Here is a 21,715-nt window from a genome sequence, read left to right on the forward strand (position 1 = left end):
AAAGTCCAACTGATTCGTTCTGGCGTCTGGCCTGCATGTACAGACCTAATGCTGTTTAATGCACTTAAATATATATATTAATTCAATTGATTCTCAATGAATAGAGTCTAGGTAGTTTATATGACTGAAACTGAGTGAATATGCTTGGTAAGGCAATGATCAGGATTTGTTTTCCATCATATTATTGCTTTCCTCAAAGTCAATCTGAACCAGAAAGGATATGGCCACCAGAGGATGCAGTTTGGTTACTAATTCAAACTAACAGTCGCCAAAAGTCAGTTTTAGTTAATGGTGATACTAAAGCATCCGACCCATTTCTCATCAGATTATGTTGGGACATGTGTTGATTAGAAAAAAATGCTAATGCCTATGAAATATTAAATAAAAAAATAGAGAAGTTCCAAATAAATTATAGTTTACTACATTTCCTAAGATACATTTCTTTGTTGAATTGAAGGAGAAAAAGTAGCAGGAATTGTTCGGGAGAAAGGCTTTTTATATAGGCTAGACTACTAACAAAGGCGAAAGGACATAAATATATAAGCGGGTCCCCTTTGTTCCCTGTTTAGTCATCTCTCGCCTAAAACCATTAAACGAGGAGCCGCCACTTCTCCGTTAGCCTTGCATTCCTGAAATTCCTTGATGTGATGTCAGAAGGGACGGGACATAGGCTACGTATCTAAACCTATGCGCTGCTCTCGGCTGCTCCGGAGTTGTGGAGTCGACGTTATATCACAAAACCCAGGGTCTAAGGGAAAGTCGAACACCTACTTTTTTATATTTTTGGCACAACTTGGATAACTTTTCCGAATGTTGTTTTGCTTTTGGGGCTCATGAACTTCACTCAGTTGAAGACTAGGATATAGCCTACGACTCGCATCTTGAGGGGTAAAGTTCCTTTGGAGTTTTTTCTTTATTCTCCTTTTCGACAGATTTTGTGTATTCGGGAATAAAATACTTAATTTTAAAAATTTCAGACAGAATTTTGACAAATGGAAATGGAGAATAAAACTGTTTTGAGGATTAACTCAATTTTGCGGATTTGAGGAGGCCGTTCCACTCCGTCGAGCTCGCAGAATTTCCTCAGCGCAGACACAATTTCGGCATGTAAGCAAAGGAAATACGGTGGGTGTCTCTACCAGCGATTGGCTGCTTTTTGTTGATTTGTTTCCTTTCAATGGAACGCTTTTAGTGCAATAAAATAACGGCGCTTTGTTACCATGTTAAAATCGCAATACTATTTTATGGGTTATTCTTCATTCAGCCAAGTCAAAAGCTTGCTTGGTAGGCTAACCCATGTAAATAGTAGTTTTATACAGGGTGCAGGCAAAGTGAAGGCCATATGCGTTCGCCTCGCCTGCCTGTCCACGTAGAGCAACTTTTTTTCGTCAGCCAAACGGGAACATTCCAGGGGGTCTCGCGGCGGGGTTTCAGGGCAAGCCGCGACCTGCATTGGGAAAGGGTTCATCTGTTCAATGCGCTTTTGTGTTTGCTTCCAAAAACGAAAACTCATCAAAAACATCTGCTGTCTTGGGTAGGCCTAGGCTAGAAATAGGCTTAGAACGTATTGTGTGTCTGGTTTTCTCTCCATGTAGGCTGCAATAGCTGTGTTATACCATGCATATAGCAGTTACCAGAGAGCACATTTTCAGAGAAGTGGAGAATTCAGATGATGAAACAGGCAAGGCAAGGCCACGAAAGTGTCGAGTCCAAGGTCTATGCAAGCGTCATATAGAAATACAAGCCAGCTCCATGGTGGCAACATCACTGTCTGCCTATGGCATGTCACATTACTGACCTCTGAAAAGAAGATAACATAATGAAGAAACCAATACTGTGTGCACGCAAGTGTTGATGCATGTGAAAAAGCGTTTGTATGCATGTGTGTTTGCATGTGTGTGTGTGTGTGTGGGTATGCAAGTGTGTTTGTTTAAACATGTCTACCTCAGTCTCTGTCAATTTCAAATTAAGGGTGTTTATTGGCATAGGAAACATTGCCAAAGCAAGTGAAATAGATAATAGACAAAAGTGAAATAAACAATAAAAATGTACAGTAAACATTACACTAACAAAAGTTCCACATATTATGTCTATATACAGTGTTGTAATGATGTGCAAATAGTTAAAGTACAAAAGGGAACATAAATAAACATAAATATAGGTTGTATTTACAGCGGTGTTTGTTCTTCACGTGTTGCCCTTTTCTTGTGACAACAGGTCACAAATGTTGCAGCTGTGATTGCACACTGTGGTATTTCACCCAATAGATATGGGAGTTTATCAAAATTGGATTTTTTTCAAATTCTTTGTGGGTCTGTGTAATCTGAGGGAAATATGTGTCTCTAATATGGTCATACATTTGGCAAGAGGTTAGGAAGTGCAGCTCAGATTCCAACTAATTTTGTGGGCAGTGTGCACATAGCCTGTCTTCTCATGGAGCCAGGTCTACCTTTGGTGGCCTTTCTCAATAGCAAGGCTATGCTAACTGAGTCTGTACATAGTCAAACATTTCCTTAATTTTGGGTCAGTCACAGTGGTCAGGTATCCTGGTACTGTGTACTCTCTGTTTAGGGCCAAATAGCATTCTAGTTTAGTTTGTCCTCCTGAGATGTACTGTCAGGACCCAGGTCTGACAGAATCTGTGCAGAAGATCTAGGTGCTGCTCTAGGCCCTCCTTGGTTGGGGATAGAAGCACCAGATCATCAGCAAACGGTGGACATTTGACTTCGGATTCTAGTAGGGTGAGGCCGGGTGCTGATTCGTTGATATATATGTTGAAGAGGTGGGGCTTAAGCGGCATCCCTGTCTCACCCCCTGGCCCTGTGGAAAGAAATGTGTGTTTTTGGCCAATTTGAACCGCACACTTGTTGTTTGTGTACATGGATTTTATAATGTCGTATGTTTTTACCCCAACACCACTGTCCATCAATTTCTATAGCAGGCCCCTGAAATCAACAAAGCATGAGAAGACTTTGCCTTTGTTTTGGTTTGTTTGTTTGTCATTTAGGGTGTGCAGGGCGAATACGACTGTCTGTCGTACAGTCATTTGGTAAAAAGCCAATTTTGACATTTGCTCAGTACATTGTTTCTGCTGAGGAAATGTACAAGCCTGCTGTTAATGATAAAGCAGAGGATTTTTCCAAGGTTTCTGTTGACGCATATCCCACGGTAGTTATTGGGGTCAAATTTGGCTCCACTTTTGTGGATTGGGGTGATCAGTCCTTGGTTCCAAACATTGTATTTTTTATTTTATTTTATCTTTATTTAACTAGGCAAGTCAACATTGGGGAATATGCCAGCTGAGGAAGATGTTAAAGAGTTTAAGTACAGCCAATTGGAATTTGTGGTCTGTATATTTGATCATTTCGTTTAGGCTACCATCAACCCCACAGGCCTTTTTGGGTTGGAGGGTTTGTATTTTGTCCTGTAGTTCCTTCAATGTATTTGGAGAATCCCGTGGGTTCGAGTAGTCTTTAATAGTTGATTCTACAATTTTTATTAGGTTATGTGTATGTTTTTCTGTTTGTTCTTTGTTATAGAGCCCAAAAGATTGGAGAAGTGTTTTATCGATATATCTCTGTTTTGGATAAATAACTCTTTGTGTCGTTGTTTGTTTTGAGTTCCCCAATTTCCCCAGAATTGGTTAGATTCTTCAATTGCATTGAGCTGATTTCTGACGTGCTGTTCCTTCTTTTTCCGTAGTGTATTTCTGTCTTGTTTTAATGATTCACCATAGTGAAGGCGTAGGCTCAGGTTTTCTGGGTCTCTATGTTTTTGGTTGGATAGGTTTCTCAATTTCTTTCTTAGGTTTTTAAATTATTTTTTCATTATTCATCAAACAATCATTGTTACTCATTTTCTTAGGTTGTCTGCTTGACATTTTTAGATTTGATAGGGAAGCTGAGAGGTCAAATATACTGTTTAGGTTTTCTACTGCCAAGTTTACACCAAGTTTAAACATTTTGTCCAGGAAATTGTCTAGAAGGGACTGGGCCTCCAGCACTGTCTCCCACTCTTTAGTGATGGTGATGACATTAGCATTAGCACATTGCTGGGAAAAAGTAAGGCTCCAGCACTGTGTTCAAAATGGTGTGTGCGAGTGAGAGCAATCTGTTTGGACATGCACCTAGAATTACTACCACCGTAAAGTAGGAGAGTACAGTAATGGCATATATAGCATAGCTGCAGGAGGCGTGCCCCCCACACACACATCTGGTCGCCTTTATAACCTCAATGGCATGCTGAGCAAATTATATGGTGCTAGCACAAGTGGACTGGGAATACACAACAGCAGCTTTTTAAACACTGGTAGAGGAGCTGAAGAGCTGGACTGTCAGTGGCTTTAAAGACATGCACCAGAACATTGGTGACTAGCAAGTATTTTTTAAACCTCCCGCTTTGGGCTGGATGTGTCAATATGTCCTTCATACTGTACATGCATAATCTATGAGCAGAATAACTGTTTTACTTCAATTAGCCACAAAATCCCTATTTTGAAAGCTACTGTTTACTAAAAGCTGTGCTACGCCCCACGTGGGCCAGCCCCCTAGCAATTAGAGTTTCAACCAATGAAGCACAGCCCCTCACAATTTGATTGACAGCTAGCAGGATGCACACACAGCAGAGTATGTGGCGTAGTATGCAATTTTTGGGGACCACTTTTGGCTCTCGTGACCGCTACATTCAAAACTATTGGCTTAAAAGTATTTTTTAAAAGCACAGGAGAATCTCTTTAAGAATGTTGCTAGTAGGCAGCTATATCTGTATGCTTGGGTTACCTACTTCTGTGCAGCCATATTCTTTATTTATTTTTATTTAACCAGGCAAGTCAGTTAAGAACAAATTCTTATTTACAATGATGGCCTACTTGTCAAGCCCCCCCGGCCAAACCCAGACGATGCTGGGCCAATTGTGCGCCGCCCTATGGGACTCCTCTCACGGCCGGTTGTGACATAGCCCGGGTCTGTAGTAACACCTCTAGCACTGTGATGCAGTCCCTTAGACTGCTGCACCACTCTGCGCTATTCGATTTCATTCTATCCTGTTATATTTTATTCTTTGGGAAGTGTACAGAGAGGATAGTACTGCTGTGTTTGTGAGTTGTGTAAGGCAGCTCTACAGCAGCACCTCACCTCAGACAATAACAGAGGCAGACATGTCCCAACCCGTCCCTCTGTATCCCAGGTACTCATTTCACTCACCTGTTGCTGCATAGAAGCTGTCAGTCACTCTACAGCCCGCCCTTCTGGCCAGTCAGGTACACAACACACACACTCACTCACATACATTCACACACACATGCGCACACACACACACACACACACACACACACACACACACACACACACACACACACACACAAAAGCCTCTTCTGTCATCATTCTCATTTCTTGCTACAGGTATCTCTGTATTGCAGAGAGAAATAGTAGACAGGAGAGAAAGCGGCACAGCAAAGTTGTATAGTGTTGTGTTGGGAAGCCCCTCGGAGGTTGAATGTTGACTGAGGGTTTGGCATGAGAAAGCACACTTAGTGGTTTTTGGTGAGTGAGTTATTTTGTGTTGGGTGTGTGTATGAATGTGCAAGTATGTTTCTGTGTGTGTTTGTGGGTTATTGCATTTGTGTGTGCGTATGTGTGGCCTACATGCTGCTTTTGTGTGTGTGATGTGGTTGGGGGGGGGCATGGAAAATCTAGCTGTAAAGTGTTGGCTGCTGAATTTCAGTAGACACAGCCTGTCCCATACTGTTGTGTTGGAGGTAGTTGCTCAGATACGGTTCCATGTTGATGCTCCCTCCCTCCCTCTGTCCCCAACACTCCCTCAACCAACTGGACTAACATGATAAGAGCCTGGGATAGGGGTGACAGGGGTTTCACCAGCCCCCCTCTCTCTGTTCTCTGTCCCTCTATCATTCTCTCCATTTTCTCATCCTCTCATTAGAAAGAAGGTAGTGGTAGTGTCGGTTGGGTTAACTTTCTCTCTTCTCCAACTCTCTCTCTCTCACATACACAGACACACTTTCTCACTTGGCCTCCCCCCTTTTCTCTCTCTTTATCTCTCCCTCTCATCCGCTCCCTACTCTCTCCATGACATCAGCGACCGTTTCCTGTGGCACAGGATGAGTCGTGGTGCGGCGGTCCAGGTTCGGAAAAACGTCTCTGCCGAGTGTCACTGAGACTTATCCTCTTTGATCCTCCTCCTCCTGTCCATGTCAGGGTGACAGCTCTGTTTACATGGGAACTGCAGTCAGGAACGCTGAACATGACCAGTTCATTCCAGTCCAGAACACCAGGGCACTGATGCCAATATACACACAGGTTTCTGTTAGGAAAATATGGGGCCGGACATTTGACCGGCAGCATTTTAATTTCCCAGACATATGAGAAATTTACCGGACCCATATGCATTGGGTGTGTAACCTGATTAGGGCGTCCACGCACGGTGCTCAGAATGACAGAAATCACATTTAGATGATGGTCATTCATATTAACAGCACTTGTATGTCGAGGATGCAACAATGTGCGGTTCTTCTTGCTGAATTCTGACGCGCACTTTGAAGATGCTAGAAGAACGTTCCACATTTACTCATAGAGCAATGAGTGATGCAACAGGTCAGAACGGTCCACATTTACTCATATAGCAATGAGTCTGATGCAACAGGTCAGAACGGTCCACATTTACTCATATAGCAATGAGTGATGCAACAGGTCAGAACGGTCCACATTTACTCATATAGCAATGAGTGATGCAACAGGTCAGAACGGTCCACATTTACTCATATAGCAATGAGTGATGCAACAGGTCAGAACGGTCCACATTTACTCATATAGCAATGAGTCTGATGCAACAGGTCAGAACGGTCCACATTTACTCATATAGCAATGAGTCTGATGCAACAGGTCAGAACGGTCCACATTTACTCATAGAGCAATGAGTCTGATGCAACAGGTCAGAACGGTCCACATTTACTCATAGAGCAATGAGTCTGATGCAACAGGTCAGAACGGTCCACATTTACTCATATAGCAATGAGTGATGCAACAGGTCAGAACGGTCCACATTTACTCATATAGCAATGAGTGATGCAACAGGTCAGAACGGTCCACATTTACTCATATAGCAATGAGTCTGATGCAACAGGTCAGAACGGTCCACATTTACTCATATAGCAATGAGTGATGCAACAGGTCAGAACGGTCCACATTTACTCATATAGCAATGAGTGATGCAACAGGTCAGAACGGTCCACATTTACTCATAGAGCAATGAGTCTGATGCAACAGGTCAGAACGGTCCACATTTACTCATAGAGCAATGAGTCTGATGCAACAGGTCAGAACGGTCCACATTTACTCATAGAGCAATGAGTCTGATGCAACAGGTCAGAACGGTCCACATTTACTCATAGAGCAATGAGTCTGATGCAACAGGTCAGAATGGTCCACATTTACTCATATAGCAATGAGTGATGCAACAGGTCAGAACGGTCCACATTTACTCATATAGCAATGAGTGATGCAACAGGTCAGAACGGTCCACATTTACTCATAGAGCAATGAGTCTGATGCAACAGGTCAGAACGGTCCACATTTACTCATAGAGCAATGAGTCTGATGCAACAGGTCAGAACGGTCCACATTTACTCATATAGCAATGAGTGATGCAACAGGTCAGAACGGTCCACATTTACTCATATAGCAATGAGTGATGCAACAGGTCAGAACGGTCCACATTTACTCATATAGCAATGAGTGATGCAACAGGTCAGAACGTTCCACATTTACTCATATAGCAATGAGTGATGCAACAGGTCAGAACGTTCCACATTTACTCATATGGCAATGAGTGATGCAACAGGTCAGAACGTTTCGCTTAAAATGTTGATAAACTGTTATTTATTCACATTATAAGCACAGAAGGCAGTAATGGAAAACACCTTTGTCAAAGCACACTGCACATGCGAGCGGTTTCATGTGACAGAGATTAAAATATCCCTTAGAAATGTAGAAAGAGGGGAGTTCTAATACGCAACAACTAGCATGGGTTGTTCCCTCAAATGTTCAGTGGCACTGAGCAAATTTCTGGTCTGCTGAGTGCAAACTTGAACATTGTGAAAATGATGTGCAACTTCCGGCTCGTGTTTACTGTGAACACTGAGGCTGTACCCGCTTTAAGTTACAGTTTTAACAGTGGCCAAGTAGGCTGCTGTGGCTATTTGATCATAATGTAGGTCTGCTAAATTGGCTTCCATCAAAAAAAATGTTAAAACACATCCCATAATATTTTGAACATGGAAATAGCTGCTCTATTGTTCAGCCTACAGTAGCAGTCAATGTGTGGTGTTCAATGTAGGCCTACATTCCATGAGACTTTAGAAAAAAACATGCAGGGCCTGACGTGAACCTGTTTATCCACTTGTTCTTCAGATGAGGAGGTGGCTGAAAATGTTGTTTTTGTGCTCTTGTTGGAAGCAACTACTCCTCCATTGTTGACTAGAAATGAGCTATAACTGGGCTAATAACTCACTAACTAGTGAAGAATATGAACCAAAGTTGCATTTGTGGCTACATGCAGATCTCAAAACAAGTGCATCTACTCATGACCGTGGTAGCCTAAACACAGTCCAGTTCAAAGTGAATGGCACAGATCCATATATGGCAAAGGCTATTTGCATTTAGGCCTACTGCAGCTATGATTGGTTATGGCGCACCGGTCTGTGTAGAGTACTGCCTGAGTCATGCCTGTCAATGCAATAGAATCCTACTCCAATACGCTCTGCCTACAGGAACATTTTGTGCACAGTTAGTTCTGCATTCTAAATCTTGCATAGTTGGCTTTCTTTCGGTATATTACATTGAAAGGGGCTAATATTGCATTGATTCATTGCATTGGTTTCAAACAATTAAGTATATTTAAAATAATAATAATAGTCTTACTGGCTTACTTACTGGCTCCAGCTCATTGCAAAGTGGTGTGTGCCGCGCTGATGAATCCGGCCTTCCGTTGCCTATGTTTGCTGTTTAAGATGCTGTAGCAGCAGCCTGACCGTTTTTATCTGCTCAAAGTCTCTGTGTCTGCATGCTTTACGGGTGTGATAAATAAGATACACAACTAATATACTGTATACTGTACACACGCCAATTTCATTCCACAAAATGATGCAAATGAACCTACAGACCAGTAAGCATGACTCGTCAAATGTATTTCCATCAACTGGTATGTCCATCAACGAATAGGCTAAGAAGTATTATTTCGCAATGGGATTTTTTCTTCTTCTCCCGGAAAATTGGCCTATTTATAGGGCATTTCTAATTTTTCATCGGCCAAAAGACGGCTATTTCCGGCTAACAGAAACCCTGACGCAAATACACACACACACACACACAAAGTCTATGTTTAGGGTTTATTTAATTTTACAGTTCACTTATTTTCTTGGATTAGGTAGAATTCAAATCAAATGGGTAACTACATGATCATTATCTAATAATTGTATTTTCATTTGTTTGAAATTAATCCACCGCTGGCACCAATGGCCACCACTACCATGGTCCCTAATGGCTAGCTACTTAATCCACCACTGGCACCAATGGTCACCACTACCATGGTCCCTAATGGCTAGCTACTTAATCACCGCTGGCACCAATGGTTCTTTTGAATATCCAGTCTTGAAGTGTTTTTCATGAAATCGCATTGTCACACATTGTTATTGGTTTATTTTTTAAATTTGGACCTTTATTTAACTAGGCAAGTCAGTTAAGAACAATTTTTAATTTACAATGACGGCCTACCAAAATGCAAAAGGCCTCCTGCGGGGACGGGGGTCTGGGATTAGAAATAATAAATGAATACAATATAAATATAGGACAAAACACACATCACAACAAGAGAGGCAACACAACACTACATAAAGAGAGACCTAAGACAACAACATAGCAAGGCACCAACACATGACAACACAGCATGGTAGCAACACAACCTAACAACAACACGGTAGCCACACAATATGGCAGCAGCACAAAACATGGTACAAACATTATTGGGCACACCTACTTTATCATTAAGCAAGGCCTAACTACAGTAGCAGTATGTATCATATTATTGTGCATTCTTGTAAGTTATATCTGCTATGCAGTGCACTATAGATCACTATAAACACATTCCTTTATCTTTAACAGAGCTCTGTCAACCCTTAACTTGACCCTCTCATACATTAACAAGGCTGAGGTGGCTCCCTGCTCCCTCCCTGTCTGAGTCTCACCTCAGTGTGAATGCTCAACACTGTGTTTGTCAGTGTCTCAGTGTTCTCACACACCAGAGCGAGAGAGGGAGAGAGAGAGAGAGAGAGAGAGAGAGACCAAATGAAGAGTGAAACAGCAGATGCGTTTCTAACAAGGACCCTGACTGTCTGGCTCTACAATCTGCTTGCAGCTGCTTGTATCTGTGTGTGTGTGTGGTGTGTATGTTTGTGCGTGTTTGTGTGTGTGATCATTTGCACAGATGAGGAGAGGTAAAGCTATTGTCCTAACTGAGCAACATGATACGGCTAAACTATTAACAGAGCGTTTCTGAGTGGGTTTTCCGAGGCAGACAGAAACACACATGGCTAGTGTGTCAGGTAACAAAGGGGCACCCAGGGGTGTGTTGCATCGTCCAGTGAGGCATCCCATCCCAACACAACTCCTTCCTTCATTGCCCCTCAGGCAGTCTGGGGAATCTGAGATGCCGGAACCACAGTGTGTCACGCCCTGGTCAAAGTATTTTGTGTTCATCTTTATGTATTTGGTCAGGCCAGGGTGTGGCATGGGGTTTTTGTAATTGTGGTGTGTTTGTCTTGGGGTTTTGGTGGTGGTATTGGGATTGTAGCTTAGTGGGTTGTCTAGCAAAGTCTATGGCTGTCTGGAGTGGTTCTCAATCAGAGGCAGATGCTTATCGTTGTCTCTGATTGGGAACCATATTTAGGCAGCCATATTCTTTGAGTTTGTCGTGGGTGATTGTCCTTAGTGTCCTATGTGTACTCGTTGTTAGTTTGCACCAGATAGGCTGTTTCGGTTTCGTTTATTGTTTTTTGTAAGTTCGTGTTTTTTTGTTATATTAAACATGGATCGCAATCGACACGCTGCAGTTTGGTCCGACTCTCTTTCATCACCACTAGAAAACCGTTACAGAATCACCCACCACCAACGGACCAAGCGGCGTGTCAACAGGCAGGAGCAGCCGAAAAAGGAGAAGAGGCAACAGAGGCAGCAGCAGCAGGAGCAGCAGCAGCTACAGTGGGAGAGGTTGCACCACCTGGAGTTATGGACATGGGAGGAGGAATTGGACGGTAAAGGACCCTGGAATGAGCCTGGAGATTATTGTCGCCCCAAAGCCGAGCTGGAGGCAGCAAAAGCAGAGAGGCGGCATTATGAGGAGCTAGCACGGCAGAGCGGATGGAAGCCCGAGAGTCAGCCCCAAAATTTCTTGGGGGGGCTTACAGGGAGTATGGCTATGCCAGGTAGGAGACCTGCGCAAACTCCCTGTGCTTACCGGGGGCTGGAGAGACCGGGCAGGCACCGTGTTATGCTGTGGAGCGCACGGTGTCTCCAGTGCGGGTGCACAGCCCGGTTCGGTATATTCCAGCTCCGCGTATCGGCCGGGCTAGATTGAGCGTCGAGCCAAATGCCATGAAGCCGGCTCTACGCATCTGGTCCCCAGTGCGTCTCCTTGGGCCGGCTTACATGGCACCAGCCTTGCGCTCGGTGTCTCCGGTTCGCCTGCATAGCCCAGTGCAGGCTATTCCACCTCGCCGCACTGGCAGGGCAACCGGGAGCATTCAACCAGGTAAGGTTGGGCAGGCTCGGTGCTCAAGAGCTCCAGTGCGCCTGCACGGTCCGGTCTATCCAGTACCACCTCCACACCCCAGCCCTCCGGTAGCAGCTCCCCGCACCAGGCTTCCTGTGCGTGTCCTCGGTCCAGTACCACCAGTACCAGCACCACGCATCAGGCCTACAGTGCGCCTCGCCTCTCCAGCGCTGTCGGAGCCTTTCTCCTCTCCTGCGCTGCCGGAGTCTCCCGCCTGTTCAGCGCAGCCAGAGCTGCCAGTCTGCATGAAGCAGCCAGAGCTGTCAGTCTACATGAAGCAGCCCGCGCTGCCAGTCTGCATGAAGCAGCCAGTCTACATGGAGCAGCCAGAGCTGTCAGTCTGCATGGAGCAGCCAGAGCTGTCAGTCCGCATGGAGCAGCCAGAGCTGTCAGTCCGCATGGAGCAGCCAGAGCTGTCAGTCCGCATGGAGCAGCCAGAGCTGTCAGTCCGCATGGAGCAGCCAGAGCTGTCAGTCCGCATGGAGCAGCCAGAGCTGTCAGTCTACATGAAGCAGCCCGAGCTGCCAGTCTGCATGAAGCAGTCAGTCTACATGGAGCAGCCAGAGCTGTCAGTCCGCATGGAGCAGCCAGAGCTGTCAGTCTACATGAAGCAGCCCGAGCTGCCAGTCTGCATGAAGCAGCCAGTCTACATGGAGCAGCCAGAGCTGTCAGTCTGCATGAAGCAGCCAGAGATGTCAGTCTGCATAGAGCAGCCAGTCTGCATGGAGCAGCCAGTCTGCATGGAGCTGCCAGTCTGCATGGAGCTGCCAGTCTGCACGGAGCTGCCAGTCTGCACGGAGCTGTCAGTCTGCACGGAGCTGTCAGTCTGCACGGAGCTGTCAGTCTGTAAGGAGCTGCCAGTCTGCAAGGAGCTGCCAGTCAGCACGGAGCCGCCAGAGCGGTCAGTCTGTAAGAAGCCGCCAGAGCTGTCAGCCTATATGGGGCAGCTAGTGCCGCCAGTCTGCCCAGCGCCGCCAGTGCCCCCAGTCTGCCCAGCGCCGCCAGTCTGTCCAGCGTCGCCAGTCTGCCCAGCGTCGCCAGTCTGCCCAGCGTCGCCAGTCTGCCCAGCGTCGCCAGTCTGCCCAGCACCGCCAGTCTGCCCAGCACCGCCAGTCTGCCCAGCGCCGCCAGTCTGCCCAGCGTCGTCAGTCTGCCCAGCGCCGCCAGTCTGCCCAGCGCCGCCAGTCTGCCCAGCGCCGCCAGTCTGCCCAGCATCGCCAGTCTGCCCAGCGCCGCCAGTCTGCCCAGCGCCGCCAGATCTGCCAGTCTGCCCAGCGCCGCCAGATCTGCCAGTCAGCCAGACTCTTCCAGATCTGCCAGTCAACCAGACTCTTCCAGATCTGCCAGTCAGCCAGACTCTTCCAGATCTGCCAGTCAGCCAGGATCTGCCAGTCAGCCAGGATCTGCCAGTCAGCCAGGATCTGCTGAGACCACCAGCCAGCCAGGAGCTGGTAGATCTATTTACCGGCCTGAGCTTCCTCTCACTCCTGAGCTTCCTCTCACTCCTGAGCTTCCTCTCACTCCTGAGCTTCCTCTCACTCCTGAGCTTCCTCTCACTCCTGAGCTTCCTCTCACTCCTGAGCTTTCTCTCACTCCTGAGCTTTCTCTCACTCCCGCTAAACTATTAATTCCCCTCAGTCCCGAGCTGCCTCGGTCCCGAGCTGTCCTTCAGTCCCGATCTGCTCCTCAGTCCAGTGGGTTTCTGGGTGAGGACTACTAGGCCATGGTCGGCGGCGAGGGTGGACTATCCAGGGACGAAGGGAGAGGGGACTAAGACATTAAAGGAGTGGGGTCCACGTCCCGCGCCGGAGCCGCCACCATGGACAGACGCCCACCCGGACCCTCCCTATTGTTTTGAGGTGCTCGGGAGTCCGCACCTTAGGGGGGTTCTGTCACGCCCTGGTCAAAGTATTTTGTGTTCATCTTTATGTATTTGGTCAGGCCAGGGTGTGGCATGGGGTTTTTGTAATTGTGGTGTGTTTGTCTTGGGGTTTTGGTGGTGGTATTGGGATTGTAGCTTAGTGGGTTGTCTAGCAAAGTCTATGGCTGTCTGGAGTGGTTCTCAATCAGAGGCAGATGCTTATCGTTGTCTCTGATTGGGAACCATATTTAGGCAGCCATATTCTTTGAGTTTGTCGTGGGTGATTGTCCTTAGTGTCCTATGTGTACTCGTTGTTAGTTTGCACCAGATAGGCTGTTTCGGTTTCGTTTATTGTTTTTGTAAGTTCGTGTTTTTTGTTATATTAAACATGGATCGCAATCGACACGCTGCAGTTTGGTCCGACTCTCTTTCATCACCACTAGAAAACCGTTACACAGTGTGTGTGTGTATGAGTCCACACGTGTCTGCTGGAATGTGTGTGTGTGATGTGTCCTTAAACTTTCCCCTTACTTGTTGAAGTCATATTTCTCTCAGGAGGTTTTTGAGCACTTCAACCAGCAATGAGCATCCAGACAGATTCAACACAACCCTTTGACGAACAATCAGCAGAAACTGGAACCTGAAATAGTGAAGGTTCTTTATCTGAGTGAGGTGGCTTGTGGTTGTCTGTCTGTATGTGTGGTTAACAGTAGTCCTCAGAGGTACCGTAGCATCTGTGTGTGTGTTGGGTTGCAGAACACATCGTGAAAACTAAACTAGTGACAGACCAGCTACGGGCACTTAAGCACTAAACCTGTTTGTTTTGCTAAAGTGCTCGTGTGTAGCGTGGGACAGAGAGAGACTCAGACAGAGACTAAGAGAGAGAGAGAGAGAGGGAGACTCAGAGAGAGACTCAGAGAGAGAGAAAGACTCAGAGAGAGATGTGTAATGTTTACTGTTAATTTTTATTGTTTATTTCACTTTATATATTCACTTTATATATTATCTACCTCACTTGCTTTGGCAATGTTAACACGTTTCCCATGCCAATAAACCCCTTGAATTGAATTGAATTGATACAGAGACTCAAAGAGAGAGAGAGAGAGAGACAGAGAGACTCAGTGAGAGAGTGACTCAGAGAGAGAGAGACAATGAGAGACTCAGAGAGAGACTCGGGGAGAGAGAGAGAAAGAGAAGCGCAAGAGATCAGATTGATTAAATTACACATGATACATTTACGTCCTCACTCCAAATGCCCTGCGTCTAATGGTTTTAACAGTAGGTGACAAAGTGCTGTTTTGTTCCCTCTTTTGTGTGAGCATGAATAGAGAAGAATTGTCAAAGGAGCCCTGCTTTGACAGAACACCCACATTACGTGTCTGAATTGAGGTCTTTGGAAGATGTGTTGTTTACTTTGGGGTGACTAGCGTTTTCCATCATGATACATCAAACAGAGTTTTTGAATAGCCACACAAGATCACTAGTTTTCTTCACTGTGTATGATAGGGTTGTTTTACTACTGGTAACCTGATAGCTGGCGACTACAGAAATCATAACCTCTGCCCCTGTGTGTGGCATTAGGTTACAGATCTGGAGAGGAGACAAAAAAAGAGTCCGATAAGATGCGTTTAATTCCTGAAGGAGTTGACATGGTTGACCGTCCAATTATCATAGGTCTGTTTACCTTACTTTTTCTGGTGTATAAGGTTATAGCCGACTGGTGTGTATGGACACATTGTTCAGTAGTAAGTTCACAGTGTGTATGTGTGTGTGAGTGTGTTGTTCATTTGACACTGAAGTGTTGTCATGTAATGGGAGTTACTAAAGACTTGTGCTGTCACTAGATTGAGTATGAGCATGGTATAGGACAGTGTTGTTCTTTGTTGACGTTCCAGGCGGTCTTTGTCTTGCGGGTGGAGAGAAAGTTGTATTGTATTCTACACAGCTGTAAGATGTCTGTCAGACAGATAGTATGATTTATGGTCAGTAGATTGATATGTGGGTGTTGGGGGAGTGTTTTACACAGTGTTTTACACTGTTACGCTACGCTGGAAGCCAAACATCAAAAAGCTGTTGCTGCCTTTCTCTGTGTGCCTCTAGTAGTGGGGAGAAAAAAATATGCCCTAGACAAGATGGTCTCTGTTCTGCAGACTTGATTTTCCAACACACACACACCACAGATCAGTATGCGTGGGGGCTGCCCAGAGTCTGCCTGTTTTTCAAAGTTCAGTGAAACACGATAATATGAATTGTCCTCGCTGCTTGTAGAGAACCAGTGTACAGGGTTTGGTCTGTATCATAACCATTTAAGACACTGCTTTGGTTTTCCAATATTAAAGGATTGTTATTTGCAGTATTCTGTAGACAGCGTGTCAGTATGACTAGAATATTTAGGTGTGTAGTGAGACAGTAATACTGTGTTTTGGTTGTGCTATGTAAGCAGGTTTAGGTGTGTAGTGAGACAGTAATACTGTGTTTTGGTTGTGCTATGTAAGCAGGTTTGGGTGTGTAGTGAGACAGTAATACTGTGTTTTGGTTGTGCTATGTAAGCAGGTTTGGGTGTGTAGTGAGACAGTAATACTGTGTTTTGGTTGTGCTATGTAAGCAGGTTTGGGTGTGTAGTGAGACAGTAATACTGTGTTTTGGTTGTGCTATGTAAGCAGGTTTGGGTGTGTAGTGAGACAGTAATACTGTGTTTTGGTTGTGCTATGTAAGCAGGTTTGGGTGTGTAGTGAGACAGTAATACTGTGTTTTGGTTGTGCTATGTAAGCAGGTTTGGGTGTGTAGTGAGACAGTAATACTGTGTTTTGGTTGTGCTATGTAAGCAGGTTTGAGTGTGTAGCAGGCCGGTGTTTTGGTTGTGTAATATTAGTCTGCTCTGGTGTGTAGGCTAACGTGACTCTGTAAGAGCATGTTTTGGTTAGGGTCATCTCCATAGGCCCTAACTGAAAATGAGCTGTTATTGGTAGAGAGGTTTGGAACACTCGTTGCTGTTGGTCTATTAACTAATGTACCTTGTGGTGATGTCACCATGCCACCCATGCAAATTCAACCAGCAACGTTTTTAGGAAATAACACTGATCAATTTCTTTCACACTTTTACAGTGTTAGTTTCATCAGCTGTTGTACAATATGATACAACATTTTGACGATACTGGACATTTAAACCAGTGGAAAGAGTTGTTAGCATCTTTTTGGGGCCTTTTTGGTTTGCATCATGGTAGCTCCTGGTTGGGATGTCCCCTTTCACTGTAGTTTGGTTAGTTTGTGACTCATTCAATTCCAGAAAACTAAACAGCAGAGGAGTCAATGATAAGACTATGTGTATATGACTCTCGTGTATCTTTCTAAACATGAGGTCAGATAGACAACAAGCTGAGAAAGAGATAACTCCCACCCATCCTGTTTTTATTAGGATTTTACTCTCTTTTATTACATTGGAGCGACACCCCACAGTGGCACCTCGCGGTTCTCATCAAACTGACAGAGGAACAGCTGTCTCCCAGCCAGCACAGAGAGTGGGAGCGGGAAAAAGAGAGAGAGAGAGAGGGAAAAACTCTGGAAGGGTTTCATAGTAAACACTGCTATATTGGAAACAAAAAAACAACTCACTCTCGCTCTCTCTGTGTCTTCCTCTGCTACCCCTTGCATTTTGGGCACCGCAAAATTACAACGTGCAAATTCATAAATGTATAGGCTGTTTATGTGAGCCGAAGATAAACCCGCTGGCAGGGGGATGGTGTGGCTGCGTTTATGTAACGCTGTGCCTGAAGTGGGAAGGTTTGGTCTCAATCTATTGTCTGTCTGTGTATCTTCAACCACAGACAAAATGATGCAGTTGATTGCTAGTTTTATATTGCAATAACTGCTGTCTGGCCCCTTGGCTAACCTCTGAAGGGTGTGTTTACTGTGTGTGTGTGTGTGTGTGTGTGTGTGTGTGTGTGCGTGCCTGCGCACATGTGTGTTTGCTTGTTTGCTTAATCAGTTGCCATCCCCTAGTGATTTAGCTGGTCTGTGTGCGTGAGAACATTTCTATGGTGGTTTGGGTTAAGTGGGGTTTACTGTCAGCTGTTGATGTCACTTCCCCCAATCTCATGCCACAGTCAGGGTCAGAAGGACTGTGGCTCAGGTCCGGTGACCACAGTGCTTAACAGACCAAAGTCCACCAATCAGAAAACAAGGCCGATTTAGTCACCCATTGTTAACTAATTATAGTGAAAAACACATGAACAAGAAGCTACAATAGCAAGTGTTTGTTTTCTCAGTGAGATTCAGGATTCCAGGATAAGGAATGTGTAACGCCCCATCCATTTTGCCCAGTCAGGTTGGGCTTGTTGTTGTGATACCAACCCATTATTGGATTAAATATATATATTTTTATTCACCTTTATTTAACCAGGTAGGCCAGTTGAGAACAAGTTCTCATTTACAACTGCGACCTGGTCAAGATAAAGCAAAGCAGTGCAACACAAACAACAACACTGAGTTACACATGGGATAAACAAACGTACGGTCAATAACACAATAGAAAAAAATCTATATACAGTGTGTGCAAAGGAAGTAAGGAGGTAAGGCAATAAATAGGCCATAGTGGTGAAGTAATTACAATTTAGCAATTGACACTGGAGTGATAGATGTGCAGATGAGGATGTGCAAGTAGAAATACTGGTGTGCAAAAGAGCATAAAAAAATCTAAAATGTATTGTTCAGAAGTTCATACTGCACCTATTGGCCATATAGCCACCTCCTCCAATCTCTCTCTTTATCTCTTACACACACGCACACACACACCATCCCTCCGCATACTTCTGTCAGGTGTGCTCTGTTTTTCTAGTCAGAGTAGAGAGGAATCTGGGCTTGGATCCAAACTGAGTATCAGCACCACACTGCCAGAGACCAGACAAGAAGCAACACATTCCCACTGTCTCTCCTCCTCCTCCCCCTTTCCTCCTCTCCTTCTTCTCTCTCTTCCTTGCTCACTTGAGCCTTTTTTACACTCCTTTTAATTCCTAGCCCACATCTTCTCCCCCTCTTCCCTCTCTGTCTCTCTCTCTCTCTCTCTCCATCTCTCTCCCTCTCTTCCCTCTGTCTCTCCATCTCTCTCTATCCCCCTCTTCCCTCTGTCTCTCTCGCTCTCTCTCCCCCTCTTCACTCTCTCTATCCCCCTCTTCCCTCTCTGTCTCTCTCTCTCTCTCCCTCTCTGTCTCTCCATCTCTCTCCCCCTCTTCCCTCTCTGTCTCTCCATCTCTCTCCCTCTCTTCCCTCTGTCTCTCCATCTCTCTCTATCCCCCTCTTCCCTCTGTCTCTCTCGCTCTCTCTCCCCCTCTTCCCTCTCTCTCTCTCTCTCTCTCTCTCTCCCCCTCTTCACTCTCTCTCTCTCCCTCTCTGTCTCTCCATCTCTCTCCCTCTCTTCCCTCTGTCTCTCCATCTCTCTCTCTCCCCCTCTTCCCTCTGTCTCTCTCGCTCTCTCTCTCCCTCTTCACTCTCTCTATCCCCCTCTTCCCTCACTGTCTCTCTCTCCCTCTCTGTCTCTCCGCTTCTCTCCCTCTCTGTCTCTCTCTCTCCCCCTCTGTCTCTCCGTCTCTCTCTCTCTCCCCCTCTGTCTCTCTGTCTCTCTCTCTCTCCCCCTCTTCCCTCTCTTTCTTCTGTCTCTCTCCCTCTTCCCTCTGTCTCGCACTCTCCCTCTCTGTCTCTCTCCCTCTCCCCCCCTGTCTCTCTCTCTCACTCTCTGTCTTTTCGTCTCTCTCGTCCCTTTTTGTCTCTCCGTCTCCCTCTCCATCTCTCTCTGAGATCTTGGTTGACACTACTTCTCAGCATGTTTTGTTTTGGGCTGGAGGGGAGGTTGTAGTTCTCTACAGGAGGTTTGGGGGATTTTGATTGGTGTTGTGGGCCCTTTAGACTATCAATCCTGCATGAGGCCAGTTCATTCCACTGACTGGTTGCAGTTCCCAATTATCTGGAAGCCTCTTCACAATTGGAAAAAAAATGTGCAGGATTCTATATTTTATGCACAGTCTCTTCTCTACTCCTTCGTCTGCCCATAGAACAGGCTACTGTCAAGTTTCAGTGATGAATAGAGAATGGTGCTAGTTTAATAAAATAAAAAACATGTCTGCAAGATCACATAATGATGGTATTCTACATAACAGAACCGATAATAGCATAGTATAACGTTACATACTGCAAGACAAAAAACACCTCATTTTAGGATGATCATGCCAAAACTCCACAGCCCGCCTCTAGGCAGAATATGTGCTTTGATTGAAACAAAACACAGGTATGCTACAGTTTGTTAACACCATCTGCTTTTACATTATTCAAAACAACACTGGGCTACTTCTAATCAACACTGTATAACACAAGAAGATCTAAATGCATATCCCCATGAAACTGATTGAGATCAAATGGTTGGTATGCAGATGCTGCATGGACGTTTCCAGTAAAACAGTGAACACAAAAATGTGTGTGTGTAAAGTACAGCTAAAGAAGCACATGTGCAGAATGTGATACATGTTTTTAGCTCTGGGGTAAAGACTTCCAGGGGGTCGGAACAGGGTGGTTACCTTTGGAACCGCAGCCTCTGCCTTTAACAGTACTGTTAGTGATGCTAATGTTAATGCTAGCTCCCCACTACTGTTAGTGGTGCTAATGTTAATGCTAGCTCCCCACTACTGTTAGTGGTGCTAATGTTAATGCTAGCTCCCCACTACGGTTAGTGGTGCTAATGTTAATGCTAGCTCAGCTCCCCACTACTGTTAGTGGTGCTAATGTTAATGCTAGCTCAGCTCCCCACTACTGTTAGTGATGCTAATGTTAATGCTAGCTCCCCACTACTGTTAGTGGTGCTAATGTTAATGCTAGCTCCCCACTACTATTAGTGGTGCTAATGTTAATGCTAGCTCCCGACTACTGTTAGTGGTGCTAATGTTAATGCTAGCTCCCCACTACTGTTAGTGGTGCTAATGTTAATGCTAGCTCAGCTCCCCACTACTGTTAGTGATGCTTATGTTGTTGTTATCTCAGTGCCCGTCTACATCATGGAGCATTAACACTCTAGGTTTGTAACACTAGGACGGTTTGTAATGGACTTTTCCTAAATTTGTGTATTTTACACTAGCAGAACTTTGAGATAAATATGCATATATGCATAGGTAATTAAAAACATGATACTAAGAATTTATTTCAAAAGAACAGAATAGCATGTTTTTAGTTTTTTTTATCTGTGCTTAGTAGCCGAGGCTAAATGGCTTCGCCATGCCAATGAAATCAACTTGTCATTTAGCAGACATCACATGTTTGTATTCCCCTGCCTTACCACAGTCAACACACACATATTTTACAGTAATAATATAATGGAATATAACAGAATAAAATAGAAAGGATATTTAAACCCAAATGACTGTTGCTGATTGTCGCCAGTACTCAGAAAGTTATATTTTGAAACAGAGCCCAGCTGAGCAATTTTGATAGTTCATTAGAAACCTTAGATAGGGTATAGCTATCAAAACATCTGGCCTGCATGGACCTGTAAAAGTTTATTTGAAAAAGTGCTTTTTGGTAAGCTCCGTTTATTTATTTATTTTACCTTTATTTAACCAGGTAGGCAAGTTGAGAACAAGTTCTCATTTACAATTGCGACCTGGCGCAATCTGTTCACTTCTATGCCAATGCACACTCGCTGGTCTCTTCATTCTCAATTTGACAATTGACATTATTGTCACCCATCAGACTGTTGTCAATTTAATCTTGTCTTAATACATGTGTGATTATATGTGTTTAAATATAGTTTAGGTGTAGTTTGGATGGGCCATTAGTTGGGCAGGCAACTGTTGTCTTATAGTCAGAAAATACAGTATCGTCTTATTTTAGTATCTACAGCCTATGCGCTTCTGGATCAATCAATAGATTTTCTTTCTCATTAAATTAACATTTGGTGTCCTGAGGTTTCTTATGACCTATTTTAACATAATAAATGCATTAATTTGACAATTTATTATTTATTATGGAATATTTACA

The 21,715-nt window shown here is 44.8% G+C and overlaps 1 protein-coding gene across 2 annotated transcripts in view; it reads left to right on the forward strand.

Moving 5' to 3' along the window:
- The first annotated feature begins 657 nt into the window (after positions 1–657).
- LOC112217359 (tyrosine-protein phosphatase non-receptor type 14-like) overlaps positions 658–21,715 on the forward strand; it is a 103,162-nt gene continuing 82,104 nt past the window's right edge. Inside the window, exon 1 of one of the 2 annotated variants that reach the window (XM_042300831.1) lies at positions 658–1,125. The gene's annotated coding sequence lies outside the window, so the exon portion shown is untranslated. The remainder of the gene's footprint in view (positions 1,126–21,715) is intronic. The other variant, XM_042300832.1, reaches the window with a different exon arrangement.

Source organism: Oncorhynchus tshawytscha, linkage group LG18 (genome assembly GCF_018296145.1).
Source record: "Oncorhynchus tshawytscha isolate Ot180627B linkage group LG18, Otsh_v2.0, whole genome shotgun sequence".
In the NCBI taxonomy this organism is placed as follows: domain Eukaryota; kingdom Metazoa; phylum Chordata; class Actinopteri; order Salmoniformes; family Salmonidae; genus Oncorhynchus; species Oncorhynchus tshawytscha.